Genomic DNA, 18,550 nt, shown 5'->3' with positions numbered 1-18,550 from the left:
TACACCCTTATTGTACCATAAATTGATGAGTTCAAGCAACACTGGAAACTACAAGAAAGAAGGTAAAAGTCGTCAACATGCCTCACCCGGAGATGACTCTGGTTAATGTCTAGGTAGACGTCTTTATGCAGAGTGTACACATTTCTCCCCATCCCCACTATTGACAATGAAAATCTCTCCCTTTCTTGCTGGAGGTGGGGGTGTGTAAGTCACTAGAGTGGATCTGAAGGCCTGAAAATCTCCATTCCCTCCCCTCCCAGGGCGTAAACAAACAGACCCCCAGCACCCCTCCCGCCACTGCCAGGTTGAAAGCAGAGCTTGGTGCCCGCTAAGCAGGTGCTAATGATTCTCCCATTCCCAAAGAAAGTTCCATTCACTCCCCAAGGTTCCACTCCCCTACCTTCCAGACACCCCAGTTTGTGCGTTGAGTTCACACAAAGCCGTGTTGGCCTCTGTCTGCTTTGTGGTTCTGTCTCCACCCCCCACCCCCCATCAGCAACAATTGACTTTCTCTAAGAGCAGAGCAGGCCCCAGCTTGGGCCTGGGTGGCCCCATTTGTCTGGGCCTCTCTGGTGATGTAGATGGTTGGTCCACCCCTGGGACGTCAGGAGCTTCCTGGGAGGACCTTCGCCTGCAGGGAAGAAAGAGCCTGGCCTTGCTTCTCAGGGAGGGGGCATGACCCAGCTGGCAGTGGTGGTGGAGGCTCTAGGACCCAATTGGACGCAGGTGTAGACATTTCTGTAAGGACAACAGGCACTTGGAACCCATGCAGCCCTGCTCTGGGGCCTCTTGGAGGCACAGGGCTCTGGCAAACTGGGACAGTATCCACTGGGGAGTGGCAGATGTTGCTGTCATGCCCAGTGAGGGGTGGCAGGGGTGAGTGGTGGAGGGTGTGGCAGTTTCCACGGCAGGGGCAGCTTTGCCCTGCGTGGCACCAGGATGGCCTCCCTTAGTTGTTCCTCAGACCTGTTCCTGAGCATTTGTGAGTCTTCCTGGTGCCCGAAGAAACCCCTGGGGACAGCTTGACATGAAACAATAGTAGGAAGAGGGCAAGAGCCTGTGACACCGTCAGGGTGATTCTGTGGCTTCCTCAGGGGAGGGTAGGTGGTGCAGAAGCTTGGGTTTTGGAATCAGACAGACTGGAGAGTGTCCCAGTTGAGTCTTATACTGGCTGTGTGACCTTGGGCAAGTCACTTAAGGTCTCTGAGCCCCCATTTCCTCATCCACCCTACAGGCACAGTAGTGCCCACGTGGCGGGCTTGGATGAAAGACAGAACTCGATGCCCAGGCCTCCTCGCCTGGCAGCGCTGCTTTGTTCTGTCTGCTTGCCCTGGGGGTGGTGGCCTGGGAAGAGCTGAGTTACAGAAGCTGGGGGACTTCAGGAAGCCACAGTTCTCATCCCAGGCGCTCCTAAGTCTTGACAGCAGTGGGGTCCAAGCTATATTTCACGCCCACCTTCCCATCACAATCTTATTCTTTTTTCTTCTTGAAATGAATCTGACCTAAGTGATGAATACAGAAGGATGCCAGGGTAGGGGCTGTGAGACCCCATCTGGCCCTCTCCATTCCCCACCAGATGCCACCTAGGGTCTATGAAACAGTTGGAAAACCCCCTGGCCACAAGAGGTGCTGGCAGCAGATAAACGGGGGGGTGGGGGGGGGTAAGGGGAGTCATTTTCCAATGCATTCCTCACTGCGCTGGCTTAGAAGAAAGACACTCCTCATATCAGGTGCTTCTGAGGGTCCTGCAGGGCCTGAGGTCGCTAAGCCAGGAGGCCCACCTTTCCCCCTTCCCACAGGGTAGGAAGACGCCCCTCCCTGTGGCACAGGCCAGACCTGGCCAGAGCCCTGCTCAGTGCTGTCTGGCCACTGACCTGGGGCAAGCCCTCCTTCTGAGCCTCTGCTGTATGGGGCAACCCTAGGGCCCTGGATCGGAGCTGGGTGGAGAGGACAGGAGGAGCTGTCAGGCCCCACGCACCGCCCCTGGTGCCAGTCAGTACCTGATCAGTGGTGCTTGCCATTCTTTTTTTTTTTTTTTGAGACAGGGTCTCCCTCTGTCACTCAGGGCTGGAGTGCAGTGACACAATCTCGGCTTTCTATAGCCTCAGCCTCCTGGGCTCAAGCTATCCTATGTACAGGGCGTGGCAGTTTGCAGGGGCCAGGATCCTGGTCCTCGGTCAAGGGGAGGGAGGCCTCACCGGGCCCCGTTTGCAGATAAGGAAACTGAGGCTCCTGGAAGCCAGGCCACAGACTGCGAGTGGGTGTGGCCCCTCGACCTGGCAGGCTATGACTGGAGATGGAGCACACTTTCCCCCATCTCCTCGCACCAGTTTTAGGAACCCCGGCGGCATCCTTGCATATATATATATATATGTATACATGTATATTTCTTCCTCCGCTTCTCCTTTGTGTCTGAGGCACTGTGGGGACTGTCAGAGGGGTCTGGAAGCCTCCCAAACTCTGGCAAAGACGCCCAAACAGAGCAAGTTAGGCCCCAGAGAGCAGGGAGTCCACCCCTGCCCCATCCCACAGAGGGGGAAACCGAGACTCTGCCAGCTGAGGGGCTTGTCCAGGCCCCCTGGGAAGCCGAGGTGGCCTCAGCCTCCAGGCCAGGCCTTCCTGGGACTTCAGTCCTCTCCTGCTCCTCCTCAGCCCCGCCTTCCCCGCAACCCCAGCGTCCCCAGTCCTCTGGAGGAAGATTTCCGTGGTCCCGGTTGGGGGTGCCAAACTGCCAGCGACAACAGCGTTTTTTAAATCCTAGACTCGCTGACTCGTGTGATTATTCTTATTTAAGGAAGGGAAAGTACTGGGAGTGGGGAGCCGGTCACCTCTGGGTGGGGGCACCTCCGGATGGGGGCGGCCCCTCCTGCCTGCCTTGTGCCCAGCTCCAACCTGGGGAGGGGGAGGAGAGGGGAAGCAGGAGGAGGAAAGGGGGGGAGGGAGATGGCAGAGGATGAATTAGGAGGATGGAGAAGGGGGAGGAAAAGAAAGGGGGAAGAGGGGGCAGAAGAGGGCGGAGGAGGAAGGAAAGAGGGGGCTGGGGTAAGGGGGGAAGAGGGGGCTGGGGTAAAGGGGAAAGAGGGGGCTGGGATAAGGGGAGAAGAGGGTAGGAGGGAAGAAGGGGCAGGAGGAGAGGATGAAAGAAGGAGATGAGAGGGGAAGAGGAGGCTAGGGAGGACGTGGGGTGGAGGGGGTGAGGAAAGGGGTAGGGGAGGAGGATGGGGAGGAAAATGAGGGGAGCACAGAAAGGAACCCCCCCGCCCCTGCCTCGGCGGCTCCCTAAGCAGATAAGAGATACATAATTTACTACGGAAATGCAAAAAGAATTGGGAAACTCTCAATTTATAAATATTTATTTTTACAAGTTTGCCCCTCCCGGCTCCCCCTTGCAGGCCCTGGTCTTTCCTCTCTGGGGCCCTGGGGCGCAGGTCCTTCCTCTCTCGCTCCCACTCGGGCCCCTCTTCCCCTCCCCGCCTTCCTTCTGCCGTCCCTTCCCCCTCGGGCGGTCTCTGTCTCCCCGAGGTCCTCTCCTTCCTCTCTCTGGCCTGTGTCTCTCCCTCGGTCTCTCCCCCGAGTGCGTCTCTGTCTCTTTTGGTGGCGGGACGGGGGCGATTTTTGAGTCTCCCCCCACCGTGGGTTTCTCTCTCGCTGTCTCGCCCATCTCTCTATCTGTGTCCTCCCACTAGCCCCGCGCCCCCCTGTCTCTCCCACCCGAGGACCCCAGCTCCCGCCAGAGGGTCCGGGGGCGGCAAGAGCCCCCGTAGGCTCCTGGGTTGGGGGGAGGGGTCGTTTCCCTGGCAACGGCCGGTCGGCTGGGCGGGGCGGGGATTGGGTTGAGCCCCGCCCCTTCCCCGCCCCCTTGCCCTGGCCGCGGGTTGGGGGCGCTGGGTGAGGCTTCCGAAGCACATGGACCGGGCCGTGGGGGCGGGCGGGGGCTCCCTGGGAGGCCGGCCCGGAGGAGGAGCGGGCAGATAATCAGCCAATCAGTTAATCAATCGGCGAGTCAATCCATCAATCACAGGCCCCCAGAGCGGCTGGGGTTGAGCGCTCAGGGTGTCGAAAGAGCTGAGTTCTAATACCTGCTCGGCCTCTTCCTGGCCATGTGGCCCCAAGCTCGGAAGCCCCTGCACAGCGCCGAGCCTCGGGGTCCCCTCTGCGCAGTGGGGCTGTGGCAGCACCTGCCTGCGGGGCTGACAGTCCTTCCTGGTGGCCTGGTGGTGCCTATCCACCCCTCCACCTCACGGATGGGAAACGGGAGCTGCTGAGAGGGGAAGTGGCCGGTGGGCACAGAAGGGATGGGGCGGAGAGCTCGGCAGCATCTCCTCGCCCAGGCCGTTTTTTTCTGAGCGGGGCCTGCGCTGAACCCATCCGTGGCAGCTCCTAGCTCAGTGCCTGACCCTGCACAGGTCCCGGCTTCAGGTGGGAGAACCCAAAATGCCCCTTTGATCGCTCCTCCCAGTCCCTCTCCTCTCCTCCTGGGGTGGGGAGCTGAGTCCAGGAGAGGCCAGATGGATGCGGGGTTGCTTGGCTAGACCCGTGCCAGCCCCTCCTCTTAAGCCTTCTCTAGGCCTGACACAAGAGCTGAGGTGGCGTGGTTGTTAGTGATGGAGGAGTCCTCAGGCAGCGTCTGCGGGGTCAGCAGCTGGAAGGGTCTCTGGATGCTTCCTGCAACTCAAAACCAGGTGTTTGTAACCAACGTGCAGGTCTGCTCAGCCTTCTGACCAGCACACCTCCCAGCCCCGCCCCTGCCTCCCTCCCAAGCGGGCTGGGGGCTGGAGTGGAGGCTGATGAAGGGGCTAGTGGGAGGGCCCTCTCCAGGGGGGCCTGGGGAGTCACGGGGAAGGTGGCTATTTATAATTTCAGCAGCCCCTTTAAGCCCCGCTCCAGGCCTGCTGCCAGGCTGGTTCTGTTTGAAGCTCCCAGCTCCAGTCCTGCTGCAGTCCTGCTCTCAAATCCACATCCTCTGGCTGCCTCCCGTGCAGGGAACAAGCCCAGCCTGCCGAGCTCTCCCAGGGCTGGGGACAACTGCAGGACTACTCCCTGTCCCCAGCCCCCTATGCCGGGCAAGCACATCACACACACACACACACACACACACACACACGTTTCCCTGTGCAACAACAAACTCACCCTTTTAAATTTTTTTGTAGAAACAGGGGTCTCGCAATGTTGCCCAGGCTGTTCTCAAACTCCTACTGCCTTGGCCTCCCAGAGCGCTGGGATTGCAGGCATGAGCCAATGTGCCCGGCCTACAAACATGCTTTTCATAGACTGGCATTTCATGTGTGTGGCCTGTGGGCCCCCATCCCAAGGCCTGCCCTGCCCTCTGCAAGAAGGATGTTTTCAGAACTTTGTGGTCCTCCCCAAAGGTTCTAGGTTCTATGCCCCACCTCCTTAGAGCCCCTGGGTTGTGTTCAGAACCCAAACCAGCCTAGAAACTGACAGGAAGAAAGAGTGGAAGTTGTGGTGGGGAGGGGCTGTCGGGTCTTGAAGGAGGGGAGTTGGTTCAGATGCCCAGGGCAGCCCTGTCCCATCGGGTCCGCCCAGCGGCCTCGCCCATTCCCACTGCTGGGCTCTGTGCCCGGGCTCTCGGTGCCTTACCTGCCCCTGGTAGATGTGTTCTTACTCCCATTTTACAGATGGGAAAGGTGAGACTGGGAGTTTAGGTAACATACCCAAGGTCCCGCAGCTAGTGAGAAGGGTAGGGTTTGAGCCAAACTCTGTGGGGCTCTGTGGGTCAGGCTGTCCCCCACTTCTGCACTGGCAGCCTGGGTACTTGGCAACATCCTGCCAACTTTTCCCTGCTGCTGGGCTGGGGCTTCCACGAGGCCTTCTGGGCGGCAGGGTGGCTTGCACCTCTGTGTGGCACACTACAGTGTCCAGTTCACGTGCCCTGGCTGACCGCATGTACTGGGGAGAAAGGAGAGAACGGAGACGCTCCAGCTCCAGCTGCACTGTTGGTAACGAGGATCTCAGAGCAGACCCAGAGATCAGGCTGTGGAGCATCTCAGGCAGCTCTAGGGGAAGGGAAGGCATAGAAAAGACTAGCGGGGTCAGCGAGGACCAGGCCGCAAGACTCAGGGAGCCCCGTGTCAGACCAGGCACCAGGGAAGGAGTTGAGGCTAGGGATTCTGCTCCAGAACTAGCTGTGTGACTTTAGGTAAGGCCCTTTACCTCCTGAGCCTCAGTAAAAATAAAGAGTCTGGCCAGGTGCAGTGACTCACACCTGTAATCTCAGCACTTTGGGAGGCCAAGGCAGGTAGATCACCTGAGGTTGGAAGTTCGAGACCAGCCTGACCAACATGGAGAAACCCCGTCTCTACTAAAAATACAAAAATTAGCCCGGCGTGGTGGTGGACACCTGTAATCCCAGCTACTCGGGAGGCTGAGGCAGGAGAATCGCTTGAACCCGGGAGGCAGAGGTTGCAGTGAGCCGAGATCACGCCATTGCACTCTAGCCTGGGCAGCAAAAGTGAAACTCTGTCTCAAAATAAATACATAAATACAGGGGCTCAGTTCTTTAATTTTTGAGAAGCCTTCCAGGTGGAACAGTTCAGAATTCTCTGAATGTTTTATTTTCCACCAAACCTCTCTTGAGCACCAGCAGTGTCACAAACGCTGTGTTTGGGTGCAGCGAGCAGGAAACTACAGGAGACCCACTCTCGGGGGGCTGCGTGCCTGGTCCTGGGGGAGCTGAGGTGCAAACAACCCACTCCCTGCACTAGGCCATGTGCTGCTGGAGGCATAGAGCAGCTAATATTGGGCGCCGTTGACTCAGCACCTGCTGTATGCTTTATCCTTTTATTGAATCTGCACAACAACCTCATGCAGTAGTTACCATTATTCTCCCCACTTTACAGATTAGGAAACTGAAACCCAAAGGACTAAATGCCTGTCTGAACTCTTTCTAGCTCTGTCGCCCAGGTTGGAGTGCCGTGGTGTGATCATAGCTCACTGCAGCCTCAGACCTCTGGGCTGAAGCCATTCTTCCGCCTCAGCTTCCCAAGTAGCTGGGACCATAGGCATGTGGCACTGTATCTGGCACTGTCTGAATGCATGCAGCTGGTAAGTGTGAGCCCAGGCAGATCCCAGGTGGTAGCTGTCTTCATGGTTGTTAGAAAAGGGCTTCAAAGAGTGGAGACTTTCTGTGATCTTCCCTTGCCAAGTGGAAAGGGAGGCAGAAGGGTGCTCCAGGCACATCCCGAGCAGCAGTTACCTGCTGCCATGTGACAAGCCACCCCAAACAGATTGGCTCAAAATAATCATGTATTGGACTCTCATGATTCTGGGGTTGACTGGGCTCAGCAAGGCGGTTCATGCTTGGACTCTCTCCTGCGGGTGCAGTCACAGAATAGCAGGAGCTGGAGTCATCTAAAGGCTCCACTGGGCTGGGTGCCCAAAACAGCCTCACCTTGGTGCTCATATTCTCCCCTAGTGTATCCCAGATTTCTTGTGTTACAGTTCAGGGCTCCAAGAGGCAGGAGGCAAACTGTCTCGTGTCACTTCTGCAATCCTCCACTGATCAAAGCAGTCATATAGCCTACTCAGATTGGAGGCAAGGGGCATAGACCCTACCTCTCAATGATGGGGATATGGAGGAATTTGTAGCCATGTTTAATCCACCACAGATTCTAATACATATTTTACAGAAAAAACGGAGGTTCGTGATTAAATACATTGTGGGAAAGGCAGGATTAAACAAAAGTGTTCTTTCCTGCAGGGCTTCTCAGAGCGTTTGCAGATGTGGACAGTTGGTTTCCAATCTAGGAAAGGAGTTTACACAATTTCTCAAACGGATTTTATGAACTGATTTTGGTTTGGCTGCTGGGGGTTCCTATCTGCAGTAGGGGCTGCTGGACCTGGGAGGCTGGGGTGCTGAGGCTCCTCTGCACACTCCACTTTGGGTGGCATTGTTCATTGTTCTAGAACCTCCAGGTCCAGCTTCCAGAGGACCATGAGCGGGTATGATAAGGTTTGAAGTGGGGCCGGGCGCGGTGGCTTACACTTGTAATCCTAGCACTTTGGGAGGCTGAGGCGGGCAGATTGCCTGAGCTCAGGAGTTCAAGACAAACCTGGGCAACACAGCAAAATCCTGTCTCTACTAAAATACAAAAAATTAGTCGGGTATGGTCGTGCGCCTGTAGTCCCATCTACTTGGGAGAGTGAGGCAGGAGAACTGCTTGAACCCGGGAGGCGGAGGTTTTAGTGAGCTGAGATCATGCCACTGCACTCCAGCCTGGGCAATAGAGCAAGACTCCATCTCAAAAAACAAAAAACAAAAAAAAAGATAAGGTATGAAGTGGCGTTCATCTCCGGCGGCTCCCAACTTCCCAGGCATCAGGGTGTGTAGGGGAACTGGCCAGATCTGCCAGCCAGGGCCACCTTCCCAAGCAGGCAGGGTCAGTGGCACCACTTCAGGTGACCAGAGCTTCTGACCATGTAACCCTCTCTCTTCTTCCCTCCTGGCCCTGAGAAAAGGGCTTCTTCCCTCCAGCCTCCTGGCACTCCCTTCTGTCCGGGCAGAGTGGGAGGTGGATGGGGGCCGGAGCAGGGGCCTTGCTGCCTGACTGTGTGACCACGCCCCAGTCCCCGCCTCAGGAGAGCCTCGGTTTTCCCCTCACTCCCATGGGGATGGTGAAGACGCGTCTCACCAGTTGAGTGTGAGAACACTTTGCAAGAGAGTAGCTGGTCTTCCCCGGACATCTACTGGGTAGGCAGGCCCTGTGCCCAGCACATTCCAAGCACCACTCATGTCATCCTCTCTGGGCCTCAGCCTCCTCGTCTGTACAATGGGATGCCAATAGCATCTACTGCATAACATTCAGTAAGGAGCAAACTGGGTAATGGGAGTGAAATTAGGAGACAGAGACCCAAGCCCACTGAGCCTAAAGGTATCAGCCACAAAGGTCTGTGCGTACCCCAGTCCTGGCTCCTGGCTGAGTGGGGCCCAGTGTGCAGTGCTGCGGTTGTTGGCCATGCCTGCTGCGTGTGACTGAGTCTGGGCACAGTGTGTACCCATGTGCCACTGTGCAGGGCAGGCTATCTGCGTGCGGCCCTTCCCCAGCAAACCGGGCAGCACTGCCTGTGAATGCCACAGTTTGGTTTGTGCCACGACCCCCTGTAGGGTGCTTCCCCCTCCGTCTCCCCGCTGGCACCACCCCCCAGGAGGCCATGTCCCCAGGTTTGACGTCTCCGAACAGAGGCAGGCAGGGGAGAGCTGAGAGCAGAAGTCAGGAGGGACTCTGCCACCACCCTCCTCCCCAGCCTGGACCAGTGACGCAGCCCTGGGAACCGTCTCTGAGTCTTTCAGATGGATCCCACACCCTCCAGCTGTGTGTCCTTGGGCATGTGACACCAGGCCTGTTTCCGCGTCTGAAAATGGCCTCTGTGACGTTTCTGCTTCTCGGGGCTGGAAAGAGGATTCCGGGATGTGCTATCTTTACTGCTGCCTTGTGGTGCAGCTCCAGCATCCTCCACCCATCTGGGATTCCAGCCAGAGCCCTGGAGTGGGGGCACAGGGTTGCAGACACTGGGCCAGGGCCCAGGTGGGAGCACCAAGCCTCCAGGTGAGAGGGCCGAGGACTGGCGTGGTCCATCCAGGGCACCTGCAGAGTGGGGGTCCTTGGGCTGCTTTTCTTTTCTTTTTTTTGAGACGGAGTCTTGCTCTGTCGCCCAGGCTGGAGTGCAGTGGCACGATCACAGCTCACTGCACCCTCCACCTCCTGGGTTCAAGCAATTCTCCTGCCTCAACTTCCCGAGTAGCTGGGATTACAGGCACGCACCACCACACCCAGCTAATTTTTGTATTTTTAGTAGAGATGGGGTTTCACCATGTTGGGTCTCGAACTTCTGACCTCAAGTGATCCGCCTACCTCAGGCTCCCAAAGTGCTGGGATTACAGGTGTGAGCCACCGCACCCAGACTTTGGGCTGGTTTTCTAAACCGTTCCCCCAGTGCTGCCCACAGACATCCCCACAGAGCCAGGGGGCCCCTGAGCTCCACCCTCCATCTGGAAATTGTCACCCACGGGTGGCCAGAGCCCTCCTGCTTCCTCTACCTCTCTCCCCTCCCACACCCTGCAGCCACTCGTCCTCCACAAGAAAGGGTACATCTGCCCACTTCTCCCAGTGCGGGACCCCCTCACTGCTCTTCCCTCCCTGGAGTGCTGCTCCAGGCTCTTCCCAGGCCCGGGCTGCAGCATGGCTCCTGATGGCCGCACCCCACACAGGGCCTGTGGGTGTGATGAAGTGTCTCTCCCAGCTCACCGCCCTGCAGGGGCCTAAGTCCCCCTTACAGAGTCAGCTCTATGCTTCAACTCTGAAGGCTGCAGGGGCACGGTTCCTGCCCACTCCTGCAGGTTCACACCTCTCCACCCTCACCTCTGCTCCAGCCACACAAAGTGACTTTCCAGGCCTCTGGGACCCTGCATATGCTGTTCCTGGAGCCTGAAAGGCTCCCCGTTGTCATCGGATCAGCTGTTCATTCTTTAGGACTCAGCCTGGGCTTCCCCTCCTCCAGAGAGCTGCCCCGACCCCTCCCAAATTCTCCCATAAGTCCCAAGGCTCTGTCACCCCCGTGAGACTGTCCAGGAGGGGTCCGTGTCTAGTTTGTCTCGAATCCTTTAGCTTGGCCCCAGGCCTGGGTGGGAGGGGGATTTCTAGTGTGGGAGGATGGCCCAGTCCCCTCGTCCCGCCCCCGTGCCTCGGCCATCCCTCCCCGGGTGCCTTCACCTTCCCACCCGCCTTTCTCCACAGCGCAGCATTGTGGTAAGGACACCCGCCCTGACATCACACCGACCCGCATCCACATCCCAGCTGAGCCTCGGTTCTCACATCTGCAAAATGGGGAGAACAACAGCCGCAGCGTCCTGAGGCTGGGGTGAGGACCGAGTGAAAAGCCTTTGGCGCATCTTTGGGCATCGCAGGAGTTCAATACATCTTAGCTATCGTTGTCACTTTGTATTATCCAGCCCAGTCTGGCCCGTTGTAATCACCTCCTGACTCGTGTCTAGATGGTCACTGCTCCAAGCAGTGATTCCACAGCTGGAATCTTCTCACCGTCACAGAACACACTCCATGGCTCCCTTTTGTCTTCCCCAGGACATAACACTCCAACTGATTTTCTTTTGCTTTTTTTTTCTTTTCAAGATGGGGTCTTGCTCTGTCGCCCAGGCTGAAGTGCAATGGCATGATCTCGGCTCACTGCAACCTCCGCCTCTTGGGTTCAAGTGATTCTCCTGCCTCAGCCTCCCGAGTAGATGGGATTACAGGTGCATGCCACCACGCCCAGCTAATTTTTTGTATTTTTAGTAGAGACGGGGTTTCACCATGTTGGCCAGGCTGGTCTCGAACTCCTGACCTTGTGATCTGCCCACCTTGGACTCCCAAAGTGCTAGGATTACAGGTATAATCGGTGTACCTGGCCACTCCAGCTAATTTTCCAAGCTCTTCATCACCTGTCTTTCTGGAGAGGTCACTTTGACTGGTGGCCAAACAAAAGTCCCTCAAAGAGAAAGGAGTTTCCTTGTGGCTGGTACAGACATCCCTGCCAGTGGGCCCCCCCACCTCCACCCCTGCTCCTCCACTTCCCGCCCCTCCCCCAATGGGGGCTGGGCCGCCTGGGCAGGCCACTCACCTCCCAGAGCTTCTAGTTCCCTCAGCCGCAAAGTGGCACTAATCCCAGTCCTTCTGGTGATGCTCCCCCTCTTAGGGATCTGTGGGGTGTGGGGATCTGGGTGGGACGATGCCGGGTCCAGAGGGCTTAGCTTGGCATCAGGCACATGAGGGCTGCAGGAGGCCGCCCCAGCCCCATGGCCACCCTGTCTAGTCCACAGCCCTCCACACAGGCTCTGGAGCAAAGCCAGAATCCACCCTGCTCCTCGTCTCTCAGAATTCCCCTGCCTTTTCAAGCTGGATATTACCCTGATTGTGTTGTAGGGAAAGGAAGAGAACATTTGTTCTTTTTTTAAAAAAACAAAACAACAAATAAACATTTTCTTCATTTACAAAAGTAATACATGTAATTGTGGATAATTTTGAAATTAAGATAAACCAAAGAGAAAATTTCAAATGATCTGTAATTCATCACCCATCTATCGCCACGTTGAGCATTTGAGCTTCGAGTCCCTAGATTTCTTTTTGTTTTTTTTTTTTGAGATGGAGTCTCGCTCTGTCGCTCAGGCTGGAGTGCAGTAACGTGATCTCAGTTCACTGCAACCTCCACCTCCCAGGTTCAAGCAATTCTCCTGCCTCAGCCTCCCAAGTAGCTGGCATTACAGGCGCACGCTGCCACGCCCAGCTAATTTCTGTATTTTTAGTAGAGACGGGGTTTCACCGTCTTGCCCAGGCTGGCCTCGAACTCCTAACCTCAGCTGATCCACCCGCCTCGGCCTCCCAAAGTGCTGGGATTACAGGCGTAAGCCACCATGCCAGGCTGCCCCTAGACGTTTTAGCAAAATGTGTGGTGCTCGCTTGCTGTACTTTGAGCACAGGAGGGGACCCTAGCGCACAGGTCCCCCCATACATATTTTGTTTTGTAACCTGATTCTTCCATTCACCAGCAGAACGTGAACGTCTATGTCACCCCAAGCCCTCGACCCTCTTGTTCCTCAGAACGCTCCCCGAATTGGCTGCCGGTTAGACATGTGCATGTGTACGTGTGTGCACGTGTGTTTGCAAGTGCGCATGTATGTGTGCGTGTGTGTATACGTGTGTGTATATGTATGTGCGTGCGTGTGTATGTGTGTGTGCGTGTGTATGTGTGCATGCATATGTGTGTAGGTGTGCATGTGCGTGTGTATGTGTGCACGTGCGTGTGTACGTGTGTATGTATGTACGTGTGTGTGCATGTGTATGTGCATGCACGCATGTGTGTATGTATATGTGTGTGCGTGTATGTATATGCGCTTGTGTGTGTATGTGTGTGCGTGTGTATGTGTCTGTGTGCATGTGTGTGCTTATGTGTGTGTGCGTGTGTGTGCGCATGCGTGCAGAATCACAGCCCTGTCCCAGACCCCAGACTCCACACTTCCCCAGGATCTCCAGGAGCTCTGAGGCCCAGTGTGGTTTGGGGAGCTGGCCTCGAGCCCCCTTTCCAGTGGTGGCTGAGTACCCGTCTGTGCAATGCCCCAGACTTATTTCAGCCAATCCACTATTGTGGAACACAGAGGTTGTGATAACACGAACACTGCCAATACATTATATTTATTGATGGAATCATTAATAGCTAAAACCCTGGCCATAGCACAGACATTTTCTTGGAGTGAATATTAAGGAACTTCCCTGGGTTCTTGGCCTCCCCAACACTGGCTCCCCTTCTCCTCAGAACATTCTGGAGGGGGCCAGTCACAGTAGCTCACGCCTGTAATCCCAGCACTTTGGGAGGCTGAGGCAGGTGGATCACCTGAGGTCAGGAGTTCGAGACTAGCCTGGCCAACATGGTGAAACCCTGTTTGTAACAATACAAAATTAGCCGAGCGTGGTGGTGGGCACCTGTAATAGCTACTCCAGAGGCTGAGGCAGGACAATCGCTTGAACCCGGGAGGCCAAGGTTGCAGTGAGCCGAAATTGTACCATTACACTCTAGCCTGGGCAAAAAGAGTGAAACTCTGTCTCAAAAAAAAAAGAAAAAAGAAAAAAGAAAAAAAAAGGAACATTCTTTCTGGAGGGTAGGGGCCATCTTTACCCCTCTTCTGTGGATGCAGAAACTGGGGCTGGGGGCAGGGATGACATTCTCCCAAGGTCCCCCAAATCGTGGCCTAGCCAGGCCCTTTCCTCTCCGCCTCTCCCCGGCCCTTGCCCTGCCTGGGCTTTTTCTTTTTTTTTTTTTTGTCTGGAATGTCAGCCCCTGCCTGGAGGGTGCGGGGCTGCACACACAACAGCTTCCTGCCCGCCTGGTCCCTGACCAGTGGGACCAGTTTGTCTGGGTGACAGACGAGGCATGACAGCACATGTGTGGCTGGGCCAGCTGGGACAGCCTCACTCTACTGTGGGAACCTCCAGGGGACCAGGAGTGGGGCTCCAAGGAGGTGGGTAGGATGTGGTGGAAGAGTGAGAGGGGCCTCCAGGTCATGGGGGAGTGGGGCTCGGGCCCAGGGGTGCAGAGGGGACTGTGAAGGACATCGACGGGGAAGCTCCTGGCTTCCTGGCGCCTGTGGCAGGAAACGCAGCCATGTGAGCGTGAATCCTTTTGGGGGAAGCCCTTGGCGAGGAACAGAATGCGGTGATGGCAGCAGATTCTATTAAAAGCAATTCTCATTACGGTACCATTAATTATTAATAGGATTGGGCAAATAAAAGATGGGAAGACCCAGCTGGGCCTAACGCAAACTTTGCCTCCGAAGCAAATGGCTTTTGGTTCCCATCCAGGAGCCCCAGCCATGAACGTGCCTATTGGAAAAGTAATGACAACTCGGAGGCTGCCACGGTGGGACGGGCACCACTTGTGTCTGCTTAAAAAAGATAAAGACGGCCTGGCGCAGCGGTTCACACCTGTAATCCCAAGACTTTGAGAGGCTGAGGCGGGAGGATTGCTTGAGGCCAGGAGTTTGAGACCAGCCTGGGTAACACAGCAACATCCTATCTCTACCAAGAAAAAAAACAAACAAGAAAGCCCAGACATTACCTGGGCACAGTGGCTCAGGCTTGTAATCCCAGCTACTCAGGAGGCTGAGGCGGGAGGACCACTTGAGCCCAGGAGTTCAAGGCTGTGATTGCACCACTGCACTCCAGCCTGGGCAACAGAGCAAAATCTTGTCCAAAAAAAAAAAAAAAAAAAAAGTAAAGAAAAGGAGGTAAGCCCAAGAAAAGGCACCTGGAGGAGTGTGCAGGGAACTGTGTCTGCTCTCAGAGCTTGGCTTTTAGGCCCAGATGACCTGGTTGTCCTTCCCATTAGGAAACATCCGTCTGCTCGCCTGGCTAGGCACTGCCAGGTGCTCATTCTCCTCAGAGCACCTTCCTGCCTCTGCGAGTGTCAAGCCTCTAAAGAGAGCCAGAGAGGCTGCTGTAATCCTATCACTTTAGGAGGCCGAGGCAGGTGGATCACTTGAGGTCAGGAGTTTAAGACCAGCCTGGGTAACATGGTGAAACCCTGTCTCTACTAAAAATAAAAAAAATAAAAAAATTTAATAAAACAACCAAAAAAACAGGCATGGTGGTGCGTGCCTGTAGGCCCAGCTACTCGGGAGGCTGAGCCAGAAGGATGGCTTGAACCTGGGAGGTGGAGGTTGCAGTGAGCTGAGATCACGCCACTGCATTCCATCCTGGGTGACAGAGTGAGACCCTGTCTCAAAAAAAAAAAAAAAAAAAAGAAAGAGATCTAGAAAGAACTTTTTCCATGTAGCAGCAGAAGCCATGGTGAGGACAAAGTCAGTGGAGAATGGCAGGCTTGGGCTGAGGAGGCCCCAGAGAGAGAGAAGCTGCCCCTCTTTCCTGCCCCCACCCTGCCTTGTCTTCACCAAACTCCTAACCTCCCTTCGAAGCCCGGCTTCTTTGACCGCTTCTCCAGGCAGTGCTGCTCGGTCTCAGCTGGGGCAGCCACTGAGTATACAGACGCTGTCCCTGCTCTTGTGAAGCTGCCAGTCTAGCAGGTGACTAGCAGGGTTATATTAAAAAAAAAAAAAAAACCACCACAAGCCGTGATGACAAGTGGAGACAATGCTCTGAAGCCAGGAGACGGAAGCCACGCACGATCAGGACAGGAATCCCAGCAGATCTGTTTCTTCCCCAGAACCTGGAGCAAAGCAGGTGCTCAAGAAATGTGTGTGGCCAGGCGCCGTGGCACACACCTACCATCGCAACTGCTTGGGAGGCTGAGGCAGGAGGATCGCTTGAGCCCAGTGGGTCAAGGTTGCAGTGAGCCGTGAAGACACCACTGCACTCCAGCCTGGGCAACATAGCGAGACTCAAAAAAAAAAAAAAAGGAAAAGACAGACTGACAGAAAAAAAGAGATGTGTACAACGGCACGAGACCGAGGCTTCCGAGATGGAGAGACCTCTGGGGAAATAGGTTTTGCACAGCAGAGGGAGGAAGGGCTGGGACCTGAGCCCGCCCCCACTCCTTCATCCTTCCAAAATTCCCCTGGATTATTGGCTGATTTATTTCTCAATGTCCCCTATGAGGCACAGCAGTGGAGGCTTCCTTTTTTGGGACTAAATGAATGTGGCGATGAATACGTCTGGGTCGACAAACATACGAAACCCAACAGCTAGGAACCTGGGGACTTCAGGATAAAATGGCATCTATGGAGAAACCCCTGATACAGCCATTCTTATTTTTCCACTAAATACCCAGGAAGGCAGAGAAAAAGATGAAACCTCAGTTGGTTTGGAAACAGAGATGGCTGCAAACTCATACCAGAAGCTGGGAGGATCTCCTACTCATGATCATGGCAGAGGACAATGTTGGAGAGAAACTTGTGACTCAGGGACCAGGGACGAAGGTAGGAAGGTGCCCAGGACCTTCCCCATCATTTGCTCCCATTCAGAGACCTGGAATTGGTATTTTTAGTAGAGACAGCGTTTCACCACATTGGCCGGGCTGGTCTTGAACTCGTGACCTCAAGTGATCTGCCCACCTCGGCCTCCCAAAGTTCTGGGATTATAGGCATAAGCTACCATGCGTGGCCGACAGTAATTACTGAAAGGAGCTGGAGAAGACGTCAGAAAACTGTGGCAGGCCAGGTGTGGTGGCTCACACCTGTAATCCCCGACAAAACCCTGTCTCTACTAAAAATATAAAAATTAGCCAGGCGTTGTGGCACGCGCCTGTAATCCCAGCTACTTGGGAGGCTGAGGCAAGAGAATCACTCGAACCCGGGAGGTGGAGGTTGCAGTGAGCCGAGATCGTGCCACTACACTCCAGCCTGGGTGACAGCGAGACCCTGCCTCCAAAAAACAAAAAGAAAAAAGAAAACTGTGTGGCAACTTTAGTGGAAAGACTCAACCTCTGCAAATCAAGAGCAGGACACCATACACTCAGCCTAGACAGATGTTAAGACGCAGCACAAAACTATGAAAAGGGATTTGAGCCGCGCCGCGGACTGATGAAGTGTGGTTCCTGAAGAGACATGTCTAAGTCCGAACTCCTGGTCCCTGTGAATGTTAGCTTATTTGGAAAAAAGGGTCTTCGCAGGTGCCATTAAGTTAAGGATCTCAAGCTGAGCTCATCCTGGATTAACTGGGTGGGCCCTCAATCCAGTGACCTAGTGTCCTTTTAAGAAGAAAGGTCATAGACAGAAGAGGAGAAATGAAGATAGAGACAGGGACTAGCGTCATCCAGCTAAGCCAAGCAAAGCCAAGGACTGCTGGCAGCTCCTGGAAGCCAGGAGGGAAGGAACGAATGGATTCACTCTCAGAGCCCCCAGAAGGAACCAACCCTGCCGGTACCTTGATTTCAGACTTCTGGCCTGCAATAAATACTGTGAGAGAATAAATTTCTGTTGTTGTAAGCCCTCCAGATGTAGTAATTTGTTGCAGCAGCCCAAGAACTTCATACCAACGAGGTTAGGAAGGATTGCAAGGAAAGAAAGAAAGACAGTAGCAGAACTGGCCAGGCGTGGTGGCTCACACCTGTAATCCTAACACTTTGGGAGGCTGAGACGGGTGGATCTCTTGAAGTCAGGAGTTCGAGACCAGCCTGGTCAACATGGTGAAACCCCGACTCTACAAAAAATACAAAAATTAGTGCGGGGTGGTGGTGGGCGCCTGTAATCCCAGCTACTCGGGAGGCTGAGGCAGGAGAATTGCTTGAGTCTGGAAGGTGGAGGTTGCAGTGAGCTGAGATCGTGGCACTGCGCTCCAGCCTGGGCAACAGAGCAAGACTCTGTCTCAAAAGAAAAAAAGTTATATGTATAGTATACTAGAGGCTATTACATGCACAGTAGCATTAGGTGTTTAAAAAAGTACTTATCTTTATTTTAAAAATGCTTTATTGCTAAAAAATGCCAACCATCATCTGAGCCTTCGCTGAGTCATATTTTTTTTTGCTGATGGAATGTCTTGCCTTGACGTTGATGGCGGCTAACCGATCAGTGTGGTGGTCTCCGAAGGTTGAGGTGGTTGTGGCAATTTCTTAAAAATAACGCAGCAATGAAGTTTGCCACATTGATGGACTCTTTTTTTCACAAAAGATTTCTCTGCAGTGTGCCATGATGTTTGATAGCACGTGACCCAAGGTAGAACATCTTTTAGAATTGGAGTCGGCCAGGCGCGATGGCTCACACCGGTAATCCCAGCACTTTGGGAGGCTGAGGCAGGCAGATTACAAGGTCAGGAGTTTGAGACCAGCCTGAACAACATGGTGAAACCCTGTCTCTACTAAAAATACAAAAATTAGCTGGGTGTGGTGGCATGTGCCTGTAATCCCAGATACTCAGGAGGCTGAGGCAGGAGAATTGCTTGAACTCGGGAGGCAGAGGTTGCAGTGAGCTGAGATTGTGCCACTGCACTCCAACCTGGGCAACAAGTGAGACTCCATCTCAAAAAAAAAAAAAAAAATTGGAGTCAGTCCTCTCAAACCTTGCCACTTTTCACGAAGTTTATGGAATATTCTA

This window comes from Theropithecus gelada, chromosome 15 (genome assembly GCF_003255815.1).
Source record: "Theropithecus gelada isolate Dixy chromosome 15, Tgel_1.0, whole genome shotgun sequence".
NCBI lineage: Eukaryota > Metazoa > Chordata > Mammalia > Primates > Cercopithecidae > Theropithecus > Theropithecus gelada.
This window is presented reverse-complemented; position numbering follows the sequence as displayed.